The sequence below is a fragment of the Helicoverpa zea genome, chromosome 10, assembly GCF_022581195.2.
Source record: "Helicoverpa zea isolate HzStark_Cry1AcR chromosome 10, ilHelZeax1.1, whole genome shotgun sequence".
Taxonomy (NCBI): Eukaryota; Metazoa; Arthropoda; class Insecta; order Lepidoptera; family Noctuidae; genus Helicoverpa; species Helicoverpa zea.
This window is the reverse complement of record NC_061461.1, coordinates 9,416,505-9,436,759: the sequence shown is the minus strand read 5'-3', so window position 1 is coordinate 9,436,759 and position 20,255 is coordinate 9,416,505.

Here is a 20,255-nt window from a genome sequence, read left to right as displayed (position 1 = left end):
ATTGCATTTTCCATACGACCAATAGATTTCCATAAGAATATGAATTAACAATGGATGCTAATGTTCAGACTATTGTTATGGGTTCAAAAGATATTGTTTTACTGTCAAGGAGTTTAAGAGTATGGCTTACCTACGTGAAACTTTTACACTGATATTTTATTATTTTAGTCTCAGTATTAACTGATTTCTCGTCATCATCTTCCTGTCCACATTCCTGGCTATTTGATGTCAAAATAAGGATTTATCTTCATTTCGTCTATACCTAAGTTATAAGTTAAATATCCATTCGTAACTTGAATGTAATTGATGCTGACAAGGTTTTACATAAGTCTAGTTACTACATTTATCTAAGCTACTTTTCTAATCGCAACAATTTTCCAGAATTACTGTGATTGCGCTTATAAATATGCGAGATTTAAAGATCTTTTAACTAGATCACCAAGACCATACCTATTCGAATTCGAATAATTTGTTACGCACTTAGTTAAAGTCAGAGTTTTGCGTTTATGAGAAAAAGTACCAAAATGCATTGGTTTAAAAAATAATTGCTGATTTTAAGTGAGGGTTTCACTCAATCCATCTAATTGTGGTGCAACCAATGGTTCTGGTAACACACCCTTTTGAACCTTACATAATCAGGCTGTACACAATAATACCGCAGTAATTTATGTTTAAAACATAATATTTATGTCTATTTACGTAAAGTCTGTGTCGTTTCCGCGACAATGTTCAAGATAAGCCCAAAATGTATTCGTTAACGGGGTGTGGAGTGGGTTCGGCCGGCCATTTAATATCACGAGGTTATTTCACACTTCGGACGGAAACCGAACGCATTTCAAATGCATGGACATTAGGGGCTTATCGGCACTGCATACAATCAAGCCTAAAAATCGCGAGCGCATGAAATAGCCGAACTCTGACATTGAATTTAGAACTTTAGGATGTCAAAAATAAGGTCGCATTCACTTATTGTAGTTACGTCCTTTTAGAAAAATTGTCACCGGTCACGAATACCACTAATGAGGGAAAAGGAAGTATGATCATTTTAACCGTTGACGCTTTATAAGCTTTAACTGATAATTACATCATAAGAACATGATTGGAATAATTAAATTACTTGTAAATTCATTTTATTTGTCATGTTTTACTAATATTAATAGCTAATAATGAAGATAAACATTTGGCCTGAGATAAAGCTTTCTTGTAAAGTGCAAGTCAACTGAACAAAATGTCGAAGTGATACTAATAGTTAGCGCTTTAGCTACAAATATTATGAATAACCTAAGAATTGGAACTTATTTGACCTGTCAAGTCAGTCTGACAAGTTGGTACCCAAATCTGACCAATAATGTTGATACCAACTTTGAAGTAACAAATTCTGTCCTGTCTGTCCTGGTTTATATTTCAAGGCAGTCATAACAAAATAGTGCTTAGCAAACGGATTAGTGAATGCAAAATGATATCATCACCACATAGCGTTGGGTGAATGTCTCATGATATAACACCTCAGTGTCGAGAGACTGTCAGCTAAGAATTCGAAATGTGTCCGGAAACTTAACGTAAGTGATTAGAAATTAATGGAGATTAGAAAAAGAACTATTCAAGTATTTACAAATTATGATTATGAATTTGGATCATTCCAAAGGGTCATGACAACGATATTGACGGAAGAATTTAGCAAAATAGGAAGAAGGAATGTTGCAATCACTGATTTTTCATATAATCGGGTAGAAACTGATATTAAGGTAGTAAAAAGATAAACATTAAACCAATGAAATAAAACCCGACATACTATGCTTACTGCATCTCCAATCCTATAAATCTCAACAGTCATTTGTATAAAAACGATTACTTAGTTTCACTTTTATTTGAAATCAACTACTTAAAAGTGATATCAAATGGAAACTCGACCTCACAACTACATAGTAGCCGCAAGTTAATCATAATCAAAACAAATTGAATGCGGCACTCGCAAAAACGTATTATAGACTCCTTGATTGGAGGCTTAATCGTCAAGCTACATTACTCCGCTCTGACGTCATCGACCGACCAGACTCACAGGTGCCGGTACCATACTCTCATTTACATTCTTGTCACTTTCTACCTAACAACTAAACAAAACTCTAATTTTTGAACCACAAAGTCCAGATTCAAATGTCATCAACGCGATTTGAGACGCTTTAGTTTTGGAAGATACGCGCATTGGCGAAACACTTGGACAGATTATTGATTGTTATATGATATGGATATTGGTGGACGTCAAATAATATTAGTGCTAACAATGGTATAATGATTCACTACACAAAACACGTGTGGACGCCCACTATTGAGCAAAACCATGTTGTAGAACGGTAAAAAAGTCAATGAGAAATCAATTATGTGATCGATTATATTCATGAGTTTCTAGCATTAGTAGTCTGACATATGAGGTTACTACTGTATCTGTTTGCAACGGTACTGATAGGATACCGCTGATCTCCATTTGTGACCGCAGGGCATATGCATACGATGACTTTTTGCTACATCAACCGCGCTTGCGATCGCGTGAACAGCAGCATATGGTCAAATGATAAAGTGTCTGGATAGATCTATGATAGTGCGCAATCTAAGCAAAACAGTTGCGATACAATCGCACCTCTATATCAGAATTAATTTAAATGTACTTTGGGCTAGTCAAGTGTCCGCGATCCAAGAGATTATCAGAACGAGGCGAGTGACAGAGATTTAGTTCCTTAACTTAATTCAATGTTGCCGTTTTTTGAGAAACAAACATAAGAAATTATAGGAATAGAAGTTGAACGTCAGGCTAAAAATATTCAGAAAGCTTGATAAAGGTGTACCTGTGTGCAGATGAATGAATTTTCAATTTGTCATGTCGGATGTCACAAACCAGTGAAAGGCTGCACCTACGACCATACGAACACATTTTCCATTAATTCTGCCTCCTTAAGAATCTAACTAACAACGCCCGCTAACATATGCCGTATTGCTAGTTCAATTAACGTTGGCACATTAGCATTATTTATTGGCTATAACGATTACGCCTAAAGGGCAAGTGGCGTGTTAGCAACTAAATGGATGTTAACAAATTCTAGTCTCACAATTATTCTTCAGAGTAAGAAAGTAGCTTCGGTGAACGATGAAGGTGTCAATTGTTGTAAGATTGTCGGTAAAGGAAGTAGTTATATGAAAATCCATCAGAGATTTAGAAGTTATTTCTTCAAAATCTTTGATGATTTTACTGGATACAAGATACTGGAGTGATCTACATACATAAGAATAAAAACAGCAATATACTAAATGACAGCAGAGCACATATTAGTAGAAAAATTTGAAAAGATAAAAAAGTACAATTATGATGATGCAAACAAAGAAACGCATGATGTCGGTAAACACCTTCCCATAACAGCAGATCTTATGTAAGATGTAATGGTTCACCGAGAGAAAACACATACTACCTATGCTTGTACCGTCTGAGGCCATTGCAGCAGACTAAATAATAAACTCATAAATATCTTCACAGCATATTATGATCACAGAGCGCCACGTGGAAGAAACAATAAACGTGAAAAACCTATTTCCAACGTTTAAGTTGATGATCCAAACAAAAACGTACGCAGCCGTGAGTATTTGTATGTTTAAGAAAATGTTACAGATTCTTATACTACAGTTTACAATAAAAAAAACTTGGAAACCAAGCAAATAAAAGACTGCCTTAGTCTAAAGAAAACGTCATTCTCTATCCAGGTGTTCTAATTATATTATTTGTCCGTTTCTAATGTTAGACCTAGTTCAGGTTTTGCAAACCCTTTTCAACGTTCCGGCACAACTTTTGTTTCTTTTAAAAATCTAGTTGCCTAAATAGGTTAGTCAGGTTAAAGAGTTTCATAGGCGTCCTTCAGTTTTGTTCTAAGGCAATGGAAAACTGGCTCAATGGCAAACACATTGGTGTCAAAAGCTTCAGTGAAAACAAACGAAGAGAATGTGTCGATGGATTTATAGAAAACTTGTTGTTTCTCTGTTAACAGCTGATGTTGCGTTTGATTCGTCCCGTGTTACATCGTACAGGTTTTGAATGATAGTAGTTTTCGTTTTGATTTTTGTCGCAACCATCATTCTATTACTACTATGATCATTTTATTGACTGATGTCGGTTAATTGTCCTTATTATAAAGTAGGAACACAAGACATTCTTTAACATTATTTTGGTATCCTTCATCTCTAGATTAAAATCTGTATTGAAATGTTTAAACTCTAATGTGTCGTTTAACGATCTCAAAGTATAGGTTCTTTAGAATGTTAGACAATTTCTTTTTATTCCATTTATATGACTCAAATCTGTATCACAAACAAATTCACCTGCAAAGATCTTTGGCGCCACTTATCCATCATAACAGTCCTACTTTTACCACGTGGATTCCAAGAATGTATATGAATGGCGTCTTCCCACGATCTTTCTTGTTTTCCGTCCGTAACCTGTTACATCACAATTAATTTAGGCCAAATTCTTCTTACTTACTGTTTGTTTCCAAGTTAAATCCTGTAAATGCATTCTGTATAGAATTTAGTAGAATCTTCGAAGAATTCAGTAGGATTACATACTTGACTGCTTGAGTCCTCTTGAGTATAGTTCGATTATCAATTGATAATCTATAAAGTTTGGTGTTCTTTAAAACCTGATGTCCTTTATAATCCTTCTTCAGACTCTTGAAAACTTTTCTACAAGACTAAATAGGCTCATAATTATGACTTCATACTTCAAATACATCGTCGTCTCGTCGGAGTAGCGACGTGAGCATTGTAACCCGTTCCGTCGGGAGCCCGAGAGATCGGGACGCTCAAATACTCACGCGTACATGTGTGTACCTACGTACTCAGCCATAGTCTCGTAATTTTACCCGGCGGCCACATTTTCCTTTAGTACCCACTACTAATTGGCGACTCGTGTCTGAGACCTAAGGACTTTATGGCGGATATCTTTGGAGATGATAATCAGAATTTTAACTCATTTTTCACCTTCAGTTCAGTTTTTCTGATGACAATATAAAAAAATCACTCAAAGATGCCAAAAAAGTGGTCAGAAAGTTAGTACTAGAGTAGGTCAATATAACGAATAATATCCAGTAAATATTCTACTAAAAAGTAGCAGCAGTGGTACGTGACCTCGTTATAGTTAGAAAAAGCTCAATAGTTGCAACATAAAAAGAAAAGTCAAAGAGATGTTTGCTACACTTAGCGCAGACACAGATCTGCAGACACCAAAACACGTAAATTTTAAAAGTATTTGTAAAACATTCTTCCTGTTATGATGTATCCCAACTGTGGCCCTGATCCGCTTTCTCGTCCAATCTTGTATACCTCTAGAATAGTGAATACCTGGCATTTTTCAAGTCATCCTTCACAACTTTCAGTACTAACCGCTTCGTTTACACTGCCCTCGTATTTGATATCGAATGATTGATTTGATTCACTTTTGACATTGAGAAAATCTATTTGATGTTTCCAGACAAGGTTCAAACAAGCTCCCGTCTAATATACAAGTGTCTTGATCCTTGTGGTGCAAGATAAATCATGCATATAATATATTTGAGACATCAAAAGGATTGTAGAGGAAACCATAAACATAATAAGTGAATTTCACGTTGAAATTCACTAAATATCTTGGCAAAAAAAATATCTGTGTAAAGTATCAACTCTAAGTAGTTCGCCGTAGCATCTCGAAGCTTGCAAGAAATGCAAGTCGAAACTTAACCGACAACTGGGCAGGTACAACTGAGTACCGACATGTAATTTGTCAAGCAATTTAAATAATATGCATGATTATATATCTATTAAAGGCATAAGACGTGTTGATATTGAGCTAATGAGACGAACTCCGTAAACGACCGACTCGTTCGATATCGTCGACTTAATTAAATACTGCGGCCAAGCGAAAGTTTCGGAACGGAAAGGTCAGGATTTTCTTTCGAGAAAGTCATTATTTGAGGTCGGTTTATTGTTTAATTATATCATTAAACTGTGTAATTGTTCGTAATTAATAAATAAGTCATGTAATTTTGTAATTCGGTTACGAATTTAATTGGCAAGTTTCACAATTTGCTTTGACATTTTATTCTGCAGTTGTGACAGTGAGGAGTCGATTTTGAAACCGCCGACCACCATGAGCATTATTTTCTGTAAAAAAATCATTTTGATTTTGAGCTCTTTGAACTACATTTTAGTTCTCCTTAATAAGTTAAAAAAAAAAAAAAAAAACAGTTTCCCACGTCTGGCATTACTCGGCGAAACTCCTTCGAAGCCGATACGTGTTTATGTCGGCTCGTAATTGACTTGTCGTGTCAAATTACCGTTTATTAGTTGTGTTACGATATCGCCACCGTGCCTTATTATTTTGTCCGACACTGTATTTATTTGCATCTGGTTGTCACTACGCTGTTACATAGTACGTTCACACGTCGCTCGGCGGCTGATAGATTTTCAATAGCTATGAGGTTTATGCTTTATTTACATTTAAGTGTAAATGTCACTGTTTGTTTTAAGTGCGGCAACATTGTAGTAAATGTGTGCTTAATAGAAAAGTAGAATATGTTTAAGTCTTTTATGTTACGCCGCAAATGGAATTTGACAGACCCGTAATGTGTATCTCTAAGGATACTAAAAGAGGAAAATGCCATAATAATGTTGTAACTCTCGATATGCAGTTGTACTACCGATAACGGTAATTTGTACACAACTTAGTATATAAGGATGAAACAGTTCTATGTTATAACAAGCCAACAGTTGATGACCTATTCAGCCAAATTCACGAATCCGTAAGGCCTTCAGAAGTTATCACCATGGCAACGGCATCTTATTTATAGAACTTTGGAATCAAAAACGTAAAAGACACGCCCACAGCCATGACTAAATAACCACGTTAACGCCATGGTCCTACGCAATCGTAATTCTTGTAACCCACCAAATTTAGAAAGAAAAACTTAACAAAGTGTGACTGTACAAACATGGGGTTTTCGTGAAGTAATGCGTTAAACGCTAATAAAGTGGAACTAATCGACAATTGGACTGATAAAGATGTGGGTTCTATTGGATTGACAGCAGAACTAATTTGCGACTTCTGTCGTCCGCATATCAACGAAAATCCGGGAGTAACAATCTGTATGGTAGGATGGTGTTATGTCAAATGTGGCAAATAAATACATAGTTGATCCCTCTCTACCTGTCTTTTGATGTCTCTAACATTACAGTAATTTAAATGTTTTCTACGTGTATGTAGTGCACCGCTTGTAGAAACATGGTAAAAGAGAATATTAATACCTGTATCGGTATGTATAATTATCTGACATATTGAATCAATATGTATATAATGCTATAATTTAAAACAATTATGGTATTGGATTAATACGTAACACGATTAGTATACTGCTTCATTTCAACATAATCTCGTCCTAGCTTCATTTTCGCACCTGCCAGCGGCGGGTTTCCCCGCAATTGGATCATTTGCGACGCTTTAACATAATTCATTATATACTTAATGTTCTGCTGTATTTGGGTTTTTGATAAAGGATGTCCGGCCTATGATTCAAAATACTGGTTGTCACGCATTTCTTATCTAACGCCTATTTATAGAATCAAATTCGATTTCGATTGGAATCTGAAATTAGTACCGCTCTATTGTACTAGAAAAACACTTGTAGATCCGTGTTATGGCCGTAAAATATTTTTTGTAACTAAACTCTTTCAGTTACATCATGCGTGGATATTTAAAAAGTTTTAGTGTTGGTTTATTTTCGAAACATAAAAGTCTACGTGTTTGAAAAATCCATCTCTTTAACGTTTAAAATATGATAATCGTCTAAAAATAGTTCACGCACATCCCTTGACCAACAAGCTCGGAACTATGACGGCTATGGTTATATTTACACAGTTTTTAACCGCAAGACTATTCATTCTTGGGCCCTTTCTGCTGACTCACATGGAACAGATATTACCATACAAGGCCATTAAGGATGGGAGGCGATGAGACACGGCCGCGGAATGAGCGCTTAAGGAAATGGACTTTTAATATTGCGAACATTATCCCCGTTTTGAAACACGTAAAGAAACATTAGCTGTAAATGATAATGTGGGCCGATGTGCTGATGATGACTTCTGAATTCGTAAAAAAAAGATATCTCGTATCAAGAAGTACTTACATTTATGTGGGTGAAGAATTTTTGGATAATGTATTGAGTGTAAGCGACTTTTTGTGAGATGGTATCATTTCAGCTTTTAAAGTAAAATAAGATGATGTATAGAGTTATTTTATTTATTTCTCAAATAGGAAGAAATACTTAAAACATAGGTACTCAAAAAAGTTATGTAGGTACTTATATAATTTGAGCGATTAAGTACCTTGTACCTATGTGTCTATTAATTTACATAATTAAGGTATGTAACCGCAAAATGATTACTTCCGTAAAATTATTAGGCCCAGGTGTGAAAATTACATGTTTTAATTTGTTACAAATCATATAATTACCTTATCCATTTTATTTATTGATAAAATATTATACTATAAAAATAATTAGAGGTACCTACTTATCATGAAAGTCTAGTCATAAAATGAAGGGAGATTAAATTATGATGACGATTTATTGAGTGGTTCTTAACCTATTTTGTTACATAATACACATTTGAAGGGACTTACACGAGGAATCAAAATGCCCGCCGCCGTAATAGAAAACAACCGGCACAAAGCAGACTGTAATATCGCTTGTTACTATTTGCCAAATAAGCACCTTGTACATTGTCTTAATAAAGTGAACATGCAAATGTGCTTGTTGAACAAACTCAGAAATAGACTTTCAACAAATAAAATAAAACAATTGACTGTTGGATGTTATGAACTATACGACATAACTTTAAAAAGGTTTTAACACATCATGCTGAGCAGTAGCACTGTATATGAACCTACATGTAAAACCCAATACAAAACGCCGTAAGTCTAAGAAGAATCAAATAACAAATCTATTACACAACAGAATTAAACAGGTTGCGAAAATAATAAATGGAGGCTCTTAAGTCTCTTACGACATTTGTGAGTTAACTCGTTTTACAAATCACTGGATATTTTCCATCTCGTCTTCGCTAGACTTTAACGAGTTTAAAACAAAGCGAGCCTAGCTATTTGAACTGTCGCCGACATATCATATGTCTTTGTTTGACAGATCAAATGGTATGCAATGATCTGTGACGGCTTTACGAGCTTTTTTAGTTTTGTTCATTAAGTGTATTGGTTGAATAACTTGTGTGTCTATTGGGATTTTGTTTAGCTATCAAGGAAGCTGAAATTAAACATTTAGGTATTATTGATGATTTTCAGGTACTGTTATTCTGTAGCATTAAAATCAACGTATAATTTATGCTAAGTTAAAATAAAAAGAGCGAAGCTTTTGAAGATTTAGCGACTTATTGACTGATCCAGTGGTGGTCTAACATTTTTCAGGGTACAGATACATTACGCATGTTTTTTTTTTCAACTTAATTTCAAATTGATGGTGTAAACAACTTCAATTAAAAACAATAGAGTTAAACTTCCAGCTTATGCTCCCAGTTCAATTGATTTATACAAGCTGTTGATTTGCATCCGTGCCATATTCAAGGAGGTAATTATGCTAATGATTCTCGACCCAAATCAATAAAAAAATTGGTACGTAATTTTTCTTCTTTAAATTTTTTTTCGGAATTCCGTAAATGTCATTTAGCCTTATTTAAACTTGGCGCGTATGTTACTGACGTTAAAACCGTGCTGCACCCTCACACAAACGCAAACACAAAGCATACGCAACGATCACTCATAAATTTCATTCATAAAATTGGATTACTTCGGAAATACCACGACATTACAATGACAAAAAAAGCAGTGCATGTTAGTTATTTCCCATCTACTTTAATTCCAATCGATTATTTACGTATTGTATGTCCTCCTCCTGAACTATGGCACAAATGCAAATCAACACCTTGTAGGTACATACCTGACCGTTTGGCTCAGGTCGTGGCACCAGAGCTATTAATAGCTGCCTTTCAAAATATATGCTAATGCGAATGATAAAGGAGACAAAGGGGACAAACGACCAACGTTTATGCCTTGTAGTACATCAAAATGTTGACACGATTTGGCTTGTGCCGCTTTTGAAATGTCAATTTAATTTTAATTGTGTTTTAGGTACAAAGTTTACTATTGAGTATTGACTTATGCGGTCCTTAGAATAACATTGTTCTATGTAACAATAAAAAGAAAGCGCCGTAAAATTTTTGTACGTTAAAAATCATTGCGCCATCAAACCGTAAACCTTCTATTTGCCTGAAATCCCCATTTAATTTACCGTAGCGAGCGCCTTCACGAATTCCTTTAGAAGATTGTTATAGTGACGTGAAGTCCTAAGTTCGTACGACTTTTAAATAATTTACCCTTTATTTATTTATGTACTTAAGTATTGAGTAAACCGTTAATGCCTTGTTGCTTTCGGTAGCTTCAAAGTAACATGTATAGCCTTTTACGATAAGAAACGTAATAATATGTAATAACCACATAATAATAATAATTTACTCGAAATGTTAATCTTTTAAACATAGCACAATTCTACATGAGTCGTTTAGTTTGTCAGTATTGTCCATATTTAATAATAGGCATACGTGAAGCGCATTGTTTGTGCAGTATGAGCCTAGCCTAGTGTCAGGTGACCAGTGACCATATGGCCTTTGGGATAGTCATCTATTCTTGATTCTTTAGTATACCTAGCATATGAAAGTTGGACGTAGTTATGCAGAAACGTTCCAACCCACTGTACGCGTAAATGCTTATATCTCAAATTAAACTTGAATTTGAGATATAAGCATTTACGCGTTTCAGTTGTATTCTTTTTTATTCTAACTAGTAAAGGTACTAGAGGTTTTATTGTTGAATTATATTGAGTTTAGATAACCATATGCTAAATTTTAGGCTGTTCAATCACAATAACTCGATTTCGGGTGACTTGTGGGTTGGAACGTTTCTGCATAACTACGTCCAGTTATTATTTAAATAGCACGTATGTAAATGTCGTTTCTGCACCTGATCTCTGTTCAATCATGGCGGATCTTCATAATATGTCCTGCGCAGCTGGCTGATCTCCTTATATGAGAACAGCCGCCGTGGCTGATAATCGGCTAAGAGGACGTATAGATATAAGGATAACTTGCTATTTATATACAAATAAGAAAAGATTCTTAAAATAGTTATGGATAGTTCAATTAACATACTTATTCAAAGGTACGATTTGTAAATTCATAATATCTTCTAAAATCATGTGTTAAACATGATATTTTGTGAATGAGCCGTTTATTTACTTTACTTATTCTTTACGGAATATTAACCGTTTGCCTAAGCGTCTTGCTATTTGTTCCGAGTAAATGATTTGTTATAAAACAACCTTAGTTTCAACAAATATGTTTTAAAAACTCACATAGATTGATATTGTACCTAACTCTAACGGGTTTGGTTATGCATAGTATCCACTATTAATTGAGAAGATCGAAAATTATCCTCTTTGCCTTTAGGAAATTGAAAATACTTATACTTGTCTAATATAAGTAGTTTGAAGTTTCTGCTAAAGTTAAAAAAGTACAGCTAATTGGATTAAATCGGAATGAATAGGTATAATGCCCTCAGTAAACTGCTCAAGTACCTTATCATTATAATCCAACAGTCACTAAACGGTTATCGATAAAAATATAACATCTATAATCTAGAACAATCCGTTATTAAATTATTCCACATTAATTACTACAAAAAATCCTAACAAGTTTGTATAGCGCGTGCCAAAAGTTTTTTGTCCCTTTTTTATCCTACGTCTGTCAATAATGTCCTCTCACTATTTTCATTGACATTGACAACTCCTAATTGGATTGTAAACATAATAATTAGCTGGCGATCTCTGATCTTTATAAAAGTACTGTTAGGACCAATTACACATTTCCAAAACTACTGTTACGGCGTACGTGACAAAATATTCGGTCATGAAGTCATCATTTCTAGAAGCAGTCTCGAATGATTGATAAACAAGGTTGAATAATTCTCTAACATAGTGATTGCATGCTGATTACGCTTTTTATATAGATGATCTTATCGCGGTTCACGCCTCCTCATCGCCACAACATCATGTGAAAAAGTATCTAAAAAAACATTTCAGTTAGAACGTAAAAGATATTTACTATCGTAAAGAACAATAGACTTCAAAAGCAAACGTTCTATAAATCGGATTATTTTAAAGATCATTATCATTTATAGTGTTTGTAAACTGAGAAAGAATGCCGACACTATTAAGATTACATGGCATTCCTCTAAAACAACTTGCATTTATTGAATTGCTTTGTTTCAATAATTCACCAAGAAATCTGGGCTGAACGTAAATAGTTTACACAAAAAACATTTCAATATGTTCATGCGAACATAACTTATCACCAAGCAGAATAGTTGGTGGCGCCAACCATGCAAGAATGATGCCATCAATTCCTATCATATCTATGAAATATGTATTTGCTTTAGTTATTTATAGGAAACGTATCGAAACTCTCACAAAAAATACATTCGTATTTACTTTATTACAGCGATGTTTGTTTAATATTTCCGGCTACTTTAGGCGTAATTTAAGAGACAATAATGAAGTTACAACTTTTCAATTTGATCTGATGACGTTTCTCCTTTAAAAACACCTTATCATGATATTTACGACAGTGACACTTTCAAAGAACTGGAAAATAATAACAAAAAAATTGGCTACTGTTAATACCAATGACGCGTGTCCATTGTGCATTCAAAATAATAATATTGACTATCAAACAAATCAATTCGCTGATAATTCCGAGTAAAAATACGGACGGGCGTCAATGATGGACAAACTATGCTTGTTAGCACCTATTGCTTATTGTGATAAGATAATCTTATTATGAGAATTATAGCGAAACGTCTTAGATAAGTTTGTTTGATGATACTCGCGTCACAGACGGTCTGACATTATTTGTACTCAAGCTATTACGTGCGGACGAACAACGCACCTTTCATTCATTGATATTTTGTAATCAGTTTAAAAATAGATATCGATATTATTATTAGAGTAGAGCGAGTTATCGTGACTATCGAGTAAGATTCGAATCATTTTACGGAAACGCCTGAAGTGGCTGTCGTTAAAATGAGTCGTATTGAGAGATTTCATAATAATTTATTGATTGATTGTTATAAGCACTTTTATTTGAAATTCTTTGTTCAGTAGTGAAATATGTTTCTCTTCAGCTTTTGAAGATATTTTTGTTTTGATTCGGTATTTAGTGGTAATAAAGCATCAATATTTTTAATAGAAATATTCTGATGTAAACTTCAAAGCAAAAGGTCAATGGTTAGTTTTGTTTAGACCATTTCAAGGATGATGGTTTAACAAAATTACAAACGCGGGTGATACAGGGTCTGTTAGGAACCCATGCCTGTAAAATAGGTTAATTTATCTCTAAGTAATAATCTTCTTTAAAGCTATAGTTAACAGTTTCTACCGCTCCTAAGCCAAACCAATTTAAAGCGGAAATATTTCTAATGCCAAAACCATTTGATGACAATTACAGCATCATATTTAAATATAGCAACAGCCTAATCTAACTCAATAGACGCAAATCGATACATAGAATCGAGACCCGTACCTGAGAACAAAATCGCCACTAAATCGATTGTGCCGTGATTACAATCGAGATAACATCTTGCTGTATCATGAAGTGCCACTGACGACATGGTTTTACCCATCTCTGCTTACCGTTCACACATCGGGACTGCACATCCGTCTATAAATCGATTTGATTCAGTAATCGTTGTTTTTAGGCTAATGAAGATCCTGATCTATTGATTAAATTTAAAATTACTGTCGCGTTTGGCAAAATTGAAGCCTGTTTTTAGATCTTATTTGTATAACAGTCAGAAAGATTGTTTTTCTTTAAGTAGGTTTTTAAAGCTCATTATTGTATAAGATCTAGTATTCTCACGGTATAAACATCAGCGGTATTTGAAAAACTTCTGCAATAGTCAATTATCTTCTTTCAATAACTAGTAGGCAATCAATGTTTACAAACCAACGCTCTAAAATGCGCGATATTTACTCAAACGATTATCGCGCCTTATGAATCAATCACACCAAACAATTCATCATTAGCCTCATTTCTTTACGAAAGATTGTTACACAAATATTGGCATATTGGCTCCAAACATGGCAAAAAAGGTTTATTTGTTATGTTTCCGAGTATCCAGCCCCCGTGTCTATTTGTCAAATATTTGGCATAAGCCCGCGTAGTCGCACACTTTGGCAAGCGACTTGCGTCAGAGCAAGTACTTTGACGCATGCACGCCTCGCCTTCCGAAGTGTGAACGAAATATCAAGCTGGGACCAACGTTAGCAGTCTGGTCCTTACGACGTTTCTAGGAATTCACTCGAGCACACAACGCTATATTTGGACTTAGAATATGGGTTAGTGATGTTATCAGAATTTGTTGGTCAATTCTTACAAAATACTAATTGGCTCAATACTGCAAGGTCGAAAAACAATTACTGTTGTTATATTAAAAGCTTGTTAGTGACAATATTTCTTTGTTAATTTAACAAGAATCTATGAATCAACGCGTACAGAAATTGTGGCAATAACTTAAGTGCGTTAAGCGAATTCAGCTGATTAAGTCGAGCTAACCATTTCCATGTTAACAAAGACGTTAACCAATAATAAGGTAACAAACAGAAAGCTCGAAAAGCTAACACAATGGGTGCATGCTCTTGCGCAACGGTAGCTGAGATTAGCATCAACTGTGGGCTGCGGCGTCGGCGACACATCACTTGAACACCACACAAGTAGGCTTGGTTTGGTGAAGTACCACAATGTGAAGGTAACTACAGAAAATAAGGTTTTGTGTGTCAGCCATGATTATGATAAGTAGAAGTATATTGTAACTTTTTATGGCCTGTGTCTAGCTTAGACATGAGAGAGGGTCTCTCATGAGTTTGTCAATAATACGGTAACAATGTAAATTCCTCATTGATTGAAATCCTCATACTGTTCTTGGGATGTATTAAACTATTAATCAAGTTATGATAAAAATAAGTAGGTAGTGTATGTAAGTCAAAAATCTATTTCATATGTCCTGTAAAAATCAGTCAAACTTACCACTTTGACTGCTCATTATCAAATAAAATATGGATTTTCTTTTTCAAAGGGTCTTTATTTGTCTAAACCTTCGATACTTTGCTCTTCTACGGCTTTATCCTTTACTACGACATGACGTCCTAGCACCCACGTCGAACAATAATAAACTATGATCCTAAACCTTTGATGTAATAGTATTATTCATATGCAGCATAAAGGCCTTTTATAGTTCAAGAACTGACCCTGGCTGGTCACGAAGTAGGGCGCTGTCGCGAAAATATCCTCAAAGGAGGTTATAATTCGTCTTCCATATAATCCTTTGTTTAGATATATTTTTTTTCTTATCAGAAACAATAAATATTGAGGACTCTAACCGCAAAACTGATCAGACATATATACTTACCTACCTACCTCCTGCATTATTTGAATAACCAGATAAAAAATATCAATAAGCCATTAAACTTTTGGTAATTAATCAACCAGTGGACCAAAGCGTTGGGATTTTACTGAAGGCATTTTGCCTTGAAGCTGAGGTAAAACTTCAGATACACAAAACATGAAATAAAAGTCAAAAGAAGATAAATTTTCTAAAGCATAAAAAAAATATTATCAATACATTTTACTGTTTATATACTTACCTAATTTTAATACCTACTCTCAATATACATACGTCATCAACGGCATCTATCAAGTAATATCTACATGTAAGTAAATACGTGCATTCCATACAACAAGTCATTATATCAACAATTACGCATTGTCAAGTATTTGTTCAGTTACAAATGTTACAATCGTTTTAATATACTATTTCCTTCCGGAAAATGATACTTCACTGTCGATAGCTTACTTCCACACAGGATCTTTTACTATAAGTAGTTTCGGAAATGTGACGTCAATGTAGCCTCTTCATAGACAGTTGTCACTTTACATACCTACTTACGTAGATTATCTCATGACTCAAACTTTAACTATGATAAGGATCGACTATAGTATTACCAAAACGCTCAACCCTACTACTTTATTAAGGTTCTTACCAGTTCTTATTCCAGTTGGGCCTAACACAGAACATAAGTTGATAAATTTGTTTCTCCATCTGCAGTTTGATTTCCCATCCCCAAAATTCTCTTTATATCGAAAATTCACTCCACCTCTTTGTAGTGGTAATCTTCAAAAAAAATTTTTAACTTTACCACTATAATTTATTTATAGAAAACACATGTAACTTCAAACTGCTAATAGAATGATGACGTAAGGATTCTCCTTATACAAGATTTGTAGTGCAAACAAACTGTATCAATGCATTACAACATAGGCATTATAGGCAAATGGCTAGGGGAACCCCTTTAGTAACTGCATTAGTTTCTCACGTCATAAATTCGATGCAAATATTAAGAATGACGTGAAAGGGTATAACCCTCACACTTTTGAGGTCTGTTTCATAGGAGTTGACATTTAGTGTTATCATGGTCTATGTTAAGAAGCGATTCTACCTATATTTGATTGTATGTGTTTCTTATAAAACAGCACGTGGTCGGTTTTCCCCTTCAAATTAATTTGCAAGGAAATGTTGAAACGAAACGAAAAGCCACCTGTTGACAAAAATACCGATTTTTTTTTCAATGTAAATTTACACTTTGCTGGAGCTTTCCGCTACTTGTCACATACAAGACACTACTTAATTCCAAAGGATTACAAGCTACAAGAATTTTTGTACGTCATTTTACATATGTAGTTCCAGCCGAAGTACGCACCTATTTCAAACTACGTGTTTAGTGGTTCATGTACATTTTTTTTTTTCAGATCACTTTAATCTGAGTAATACATACTTACTGACATTTGTTGAGCCTCTTACACACTTGATTCATTCACAAAACGTGAGTCAATTGTTGGTTTTTGTTCTTCATTCAAAAATACACATTTTTCTCAAGTTTTTTAAGAACAAAACAAGTTTGTAATACTTGAGTGAGGCTACTTAAAAAGTTAACTGAGTAGCAATAGGTTTATGAGTGCAGTGCTTGGTACTCGCAGTGGGCGTGGACCACAGTAGCGCCGTCCATCTTCCCGTAACTGTCTACTGCAAGCTATTTTCGAGGTAAATACTTGGAGCTGTTAATTAATATCTCAATAAATAAGTCATAAAGTTTCAAAAAGTTGTAATCCTACTTTTCGACTAAGCTGAAAGATTAATCACCTAACAAGCCATGTCAGAGTTTTTTCAAATCTGCCTGATGGTCTCTGACGTGGTCATAGTAGACAACTATAACTGTCAAAAATTACACGTTATTTGTGTGTATTGCCTTTTTGGAATAACAATAACTAAAGACTTCAACATTTGCAGCGTTTATTCTATCCTTTTTATTATTAAATCTTGTCTAAATTCCTGTAAACTTAAGAGTAGATCAGTAAAAAAATCCTCACAGCTTTTACACACTCAATCCACACAGCAACACACAACCAGCCACTCTAACACTTACTAAACCTCGGAGTAATAGTCCATTCATTCGTTCGAACAAATCGAAGCGCTCCCGACTGCCGCTTCCCTTCATTCAATAACCCAAGTGAATGACGGTGAACATTCGACTTGCAAGTGAATACAATCGCGCATACCGAGAGACGCTATGAAAATAAATGGGATACCGTACCTAGCTACTTTGTTTTGTGTTGGTTTGTTGTAGGTATCTTAGTATACATATGTTGGTAAGAACAATGTTTTGGTATTTCTTAAGCTTTGGCAGTTTAGTCTGTTACAAGTAAGGGGTTGATTTCTGGTCTACCTAAATGCATTCTGAATATGATATGATTTTAATCTACTTTTTCACATTACTTTATGAGAAAATAATACAGATTAGCAAAAGAGCTGCGATGTTGTGAATTTTAATATCTAAACCAGCCGTTCCAATGGTATGCGAAATTAAATGTAGTAATGAAGAAAACAAATATCTCTTTCTCTCGAACTGGCATAGCTGCTGCAAACGAAACAAGCATGTTTAAAAACACACTGATGACTAAGTAACAAGACATTTGATATACCTCCAACATTTTTACATAAACTAAACATTTATTAAGTTGTTTATTAGCGCCTGACCCCAGGTTAACACTTTCAAACAGAATCGAAAGTAAAAACAAAGCTGTTTGCTTAAAATAAATTTCGCACAATAATTTATAGTCAGTTTCTATCAATAATTACATTAGTCAGAGTCTCCCACTCAGACCATATTTGTCATAAGCAATATGCTTCGATAATAAACATTATCTATCTGACATAAAAGTAGATAGTATTTTCACCGAGTGGAAATGTTGATTTTATCATCATAATTCAATATTCACAAAAAGCTAGTACCCTCTAGAAAGCGTTAATTTGGGGCCATTAGAACCGCTGTTGATTGCGCTCGGCTGGTTTTATTGACATGAACATGGATGTAAGCTTGTATCTGGTGTGTGCGACAATGGTAAGTTCATCGGCAGTTTGCGAGATTTTTATTTATGTTACTGCCTCGTTCAACAGTTCATATATATATTTTTTTGAGTATGTTTTATGTCGAGTTTAGTTTCTATTTCCGATGCTAAACATGCATCCATTTCAAAAAGCTACAAAAAAATCAATAAAAATGCATGTTTACTTTCTCTGTTAATAAATCACAATGCGAATACAGGCGTTATTTAAATATTTACATATATGAATCAAATTACATAAAAAATAATGTGACTAATTTAGAGTGATTTTTGCAAGCGTTTTGTCAATTTGTCGCTGGTTTCCGAGCTCGATCCTGTCTGGAGGAGACTAGTTGTAAACGTCACTTAAGTTTACGCGGGCGACTCGACGGTAAATCTACGGGCCAGTAATAGAGCCGATATCACACTACGGTATTGCATTTCATGTTGTTTGCGAAATATCCTGTCCACGTATTATCTTCAACTATCAAAGTATGGATTTTACTACGTTTTTACTGTTTATGTGAGCTGTGATAATTTATGAGTGATGATATTCATGAAGTTTTTTTATTTAGTATTTTTTTATTGAGAGTAACATATATTGTTTATGAGGTCGCTCAAAGAAGTTGCGTGCAAATAACCTATATAGATAAAGAATTACGGAATACCCGGTTGCCATAATACGCCCAATAATTCACATATTTCAGCTTCTATAATTTTGTTAATAAGAAAAATCTATTTGATATCAACTCTCATAGAAATGCGAATATATCTAAAATTGAAACGTATGACAAAATCATACACTTCATACATTGATGTTGTAAGAAAGTTAGGACAGACGGTGTGGGCTGCAGGCCAATATAAATAAAGATTTACAGCTTCAAGCCGTGTTTAGAGGCCGTTATCCTGGACTATTACCTCTCATTTAACGCTATTTAGAGGCGTGTCATTAATAGGTACGAGTGTTCACAGTGTAGACGGAATAAAGACATCGTTTGAAACAAGTACTAGTACTACTACAAGTACTGTGTGCTAAGTATGAATGTAGATGGATGGAGAGGATAAGGAAGACCTTAGGAAAGATTGATGGATTGCCTGAAAGATGAGATGAATAGGAAGAGAGTGAGTGTCAGTATGACGATTGACATTGAAAAATGGACCCCAAATAAAATTGGGAGAAGAAGAAGAAATTTGGAACAAGTACCTACTCTCAGGGCTAGAGTGCACTGGTGACTTTTGTCAGCGTGACAATTTTGTCTCTCTCACCAAGTCCGTAGATGGATGTCACCCAGTTGTCACGTCGTAATATGTGCGCTTCTCGATACATATCAAATAAAACAAAATAGCATCTATTTTGTCACAAGACAATTAATACAGTTACATACATAAACTTGCCAACTATTTTAATTACACTAGTTTACACGGTTTTTATGCCCCAGATAAAAGTTGTTGAATTTTATCTATCTATCTATTGGTAGTCTAGGAAAAATAGTAAAAAAAATCTATCACGTCCACATTCGGAATTATACTTAATTAAAAAACACGAGAAAACGGACCATAAACAACTAAAAATTGTTAATTTTGGACTTCTTTTTGTAGGTTTCGGAATCGGTTTCTCTTAATATAGACCAGAA